This window comes from Hydra vulgaris, chromosome 11 (genome assembly GCF_038396675.1).
Source record: "Hydra vulgaris chromosome 11, alternate assembly HydraT2T_AEP".
NCBI lineage: Eukaryota > Metazoa > Cnidaria > Hydrozoa > Anthoathecata > Hydridae > Hydra > Hydra vulgaris.
The window spans coordinates 302,422-306,515 of NC_088930.1; positions in this window are offsets into that span (position 1 = coordinate 302,422).

The following is a 4,094-nucleotide window of genomic DNA, read 5'->3' on the forward strand; positions in this document are numbered from 1 at the left end:
CTTATTTACTATTTGCTCATTTACTTATTTAATTTTGAAAAGCGTGGTTCTTACTTAATTATTTTATCATAATTATGACTTTTTACAAACAGTTTTCAAAGAATAAATTTACTCAAAGGTGGACAAACAGGAGCAGAAACAAACATTGTACACCTTTCGAACATCAATGAGAATGATTTTGGTGTCATCAACCAAATTTCTTCTGTTCATCAATCAAAGAAATTTTATCAAATAGGAGAGGAAGGAAACAAACCTAATGCCTATGAATTCCAAGGATTTTACTATCTCCAACAAATACCCGAACAATGTTGTTCTTGTCAATAGTTCAATAGACAAGCCAAGAGTCTGCGTTGTTCCAGACATACGATATGATGGTGTAGAAGCCATATTCAAAGTGACATTTGCTCCTTTCAAAAAACAAGGAGATTTATTTGAAGGTGCAATTCATTACATTTTTATATTTTTTCTTCTGGAGATATAAATCATGACAGAAAAAGCGAAGTTGATGCAGACAGCATAGAAAATCAGTTCGTCTGCCTCTTATATGAGAAGAAGTTGTTGACCATACCATTGCAAAAGAACAAGGTCGATTTAACAAAAAAAATCCACAGTGGGTATGCACATCCTTGTTCCATACTATGACTAGTCAGTAAATCTATTTTTGCATGTACATATGTGTTCATTTCCGGTATAAAATATATATTTTTGATATCAAAAATTATTCAGTATTTATTTTAAATAATTAACAACTGAGACTATATTATGAGACTTTTTTTTATATTATGAGACTTTTACGAGTAATATATAATATTACTCGTAATAAAAAGAATAATAAGGTAAAAACATTTTTGTATCGAAAATACGGAAACTTAATTCTTAATTTTTGGATCAATCCAATTAACTTGAAATTAGCATAAAACATCTTTCTAACTCCTAATTACCACTTATCAGCCTTAATAAAATCTCTATATCCAAAAATTGTCAAAAAACGCTCTAATTCTGACTTAAAATGGCCAAAATAGTGAGTTTTTCACATTTTTTTTAGTCTAATTTCGAGTTGCATTCTATTAGGGCTTCAGGAGAAATTAAAATAGGTGCCGAATACTCTTCAAGGCATTTCAGGTACTCCAATTTATTATTTTTTCGGTGCTGACCGAATTCAGATAATGCTGGTGCATAGACATGGTTTTAATGTCAAAAAAAACAACAACCTAAATCTTGGGGATTTTGTTGTATAGTTTCCTTTCCAGTTGTTAACTGTTCTAAATATAACATATGGATGACGCGCTTACTTAGCTTTTTTGAAGAATGACCTTGCTTTTGCGTCAACTAATATCTTTCTTGATAAATGTATGAGAATAACTTTTTCTACTAAAAATGGATTTCTCAAATCTTCTATAATTTTAATAAATGTTTATGTATTTTTCACTTAGGGGTTTTAATTATTTTTTGTTGAAATATTAAAAGAATACTCAAATACTACAATGATAAAACGCTTATTTTTGAAACGAAGAAATGAATTTTATAAAACTATATACCGTGGTGTGACGTAAGAAAGTCTTAGTTTTCAATATCTCAATTTATGAGAGCGAATTAATACTAATACATAATGAATTCGAATTCTTGCTTTTGATAATATTGTAGAATAATTATTATTTTTCAGTTTTACCCTATTTTAGGCGTGAATACTTTCAAAAAAGTCTTAATTTAGGCTGTAATGTAGTTCGAGGTGATGGCAAAAAAAAAGTACTATAATCTTGTTTGAAATAAAAGAAAGTCCTAATAAGTAAATAAAGAAAGCCCTAATGTTTAGTATTATAGATCTCTTGAATATTAAAATGACTAATACACTAAAGACGTTTTTTTGACAGAGATTCTTATAAATTCTACACATAATATAAAATTAAAAATTCCTTTCCATTACTCTACGAATAATTTTGCTTAGTTTTATACTTTTTAGCTGCTTTTTCTTGTTTTTCCTTCAAATTGTCGCCGAATTCGCTTTCTTTCCTGTTTCTCAGACTCTTTTCCAGCTTTTTATCTCTTTCTTTCTTTCTTGTTTTTTCTCAATTCTCTGTCTTTCTAATTCTTCTTTAGGTCTCTTTTTCTCCTCTAAACTAGCAATATATTCTTTAAATGTAAATGACTGATGAGACTTTTGTTGCTTGTTTTGGTACGTTTTTACTCTGATATTCTTCTGGACTAACAAATATTGACTCAAAACCATTGTCATTTGCTTGCATAGGTCCTTGAACTGGTGCTAAAGCTGTCTCATTATATTCAATTGCTGATTCTGGTTGTGTTAAGTTCTCATCACTTACTGGAATTTCCTCAAATGGCGTTTCTAGAACTATGTTCGTTTCTCGAGTTGTGGGATCAACACCCTCTATTTTGTCCATTTTCTTCTCCCAGAAACAAAATAAGGCTTCTGGTTCTATTGCACCTGTCCAATACACAAGATTACGATGGGCTCTAAAAGATTTTAATTGGCCATGTGTCATATTAGTTTCTAAATCATTTTTGGCCTTATTGATTAGACTTAACAGTTCCGCTATAACAGGAGTTTCAGCGGACTCTTTGGGATCCCTTTGAAGTTCATTTTTTTGTACACTTAACGGGACTTTTGTAAGATTCAAATTTTCAAGTAAAAAAGGACACAAACCGCAGTATTTAAATCCATTTGGTATTAAAGTAGGACTTTCCCGTGTTTTAGCAATTGCAGTCTGGAGCAGGGGCGCAAATGTCCTTTTTGGTAGAGCAACTCCAAGGTTTTGCATTCTCCATTCTGTGACTATGTCGGTCCAAGTATCTTTTGCAACATAAAAGTAAACTCGGTCCGAAGGTTTTTCAAAATGGGTGCAATTAGGTGGCAAACAAATGATGACTACCATTTTCTCTGCAAAATTATCCAAAATTTAAGGTCAAATGTGATTTGTGGCCATTTAAAAAAAGAATTATTGGCAATAGGACATTATTTTTCCTTAAAAATTCATCTTTATTTAAAATTCAATCTTTAGAAAAGTCAGCTGCAATTTCTGGTGGAACTCGCTGTTGGATACAAAATAAAAAGTGGATACAAAACCAAAAGTGGCGCAAATAAAATTACTTGCATTTACTGTTATCATAGCTGAGACACTTTCTTTATCACTATTTGCAGTGATGTTATACAGTCGTTTGTTTTTTTGTCCAATTGCATTTTTAATAGATGGACACAGATCAAAAGATGACTCATCAAGGTTCCAAATTCGATTAGGATCCTCAAACACAGACAATAAATCATTTTTATCCATATACTCTGTTATTTTTTAGAACCACGTTTTAATATCTTGTTTGGAAACAAGTGTTCTGTGTTTTGGAAGTGTCTGAGCCTTTCAAATCCAAAGTGTTGAATGTCTCTTGGAAAAATTGCGTGTCCAACGAGTGCCTATTACTTTTTTGTCAAGATTCATTTTATGTGCTAAAATAGATGCATCCTTAAGAAGATGTTTCTTTGTGACTGGCATAGCAACAATGGCCATATCAATTAGCCGATTTTTAATTTATTAAAAATTGTTGGACGCCCTATTTGACTCTTTGCTCGACCTTGTGTTCGATGAACAAGGGTTGTTTATAAAAGTTAGATGTTGCATATATTGTCATAGTCTTCTTTTTTATTTTATTCAATGCTTCATCCAGATCCTGTTGTGACTATGGCTAGTAAGATCTTTTTGCGCCTAAAACAAAAAATCATATTACTTTTCTAAGGCTTGTTCATTTGTATACGGTAAAAAAGAGGAAAAAAGAAAGTCATATCGAATTTTTCGTGAAAATATTTGTTTTTACGTATAAATCGATCGTTTTAACATGCAAATTCCAAACTTACCACCGTTCATGTGCCATTATTGATCAAAATAGTTTTTTAACAAGTTTCTTACAATAAACAACCCAACTCTTCATCATACAATTTCTGACGCAATGATCAATATGGCACCAGCTTATATTGACTATTTACATCTCAGTAGAACAAATACTCTGTTTAGCCGAATTCTCCACCAATCCAGTATTTTTTAATGGAAAGTTTCTTCAAAAACATTTAGTTAAAATAACGAAAAGTA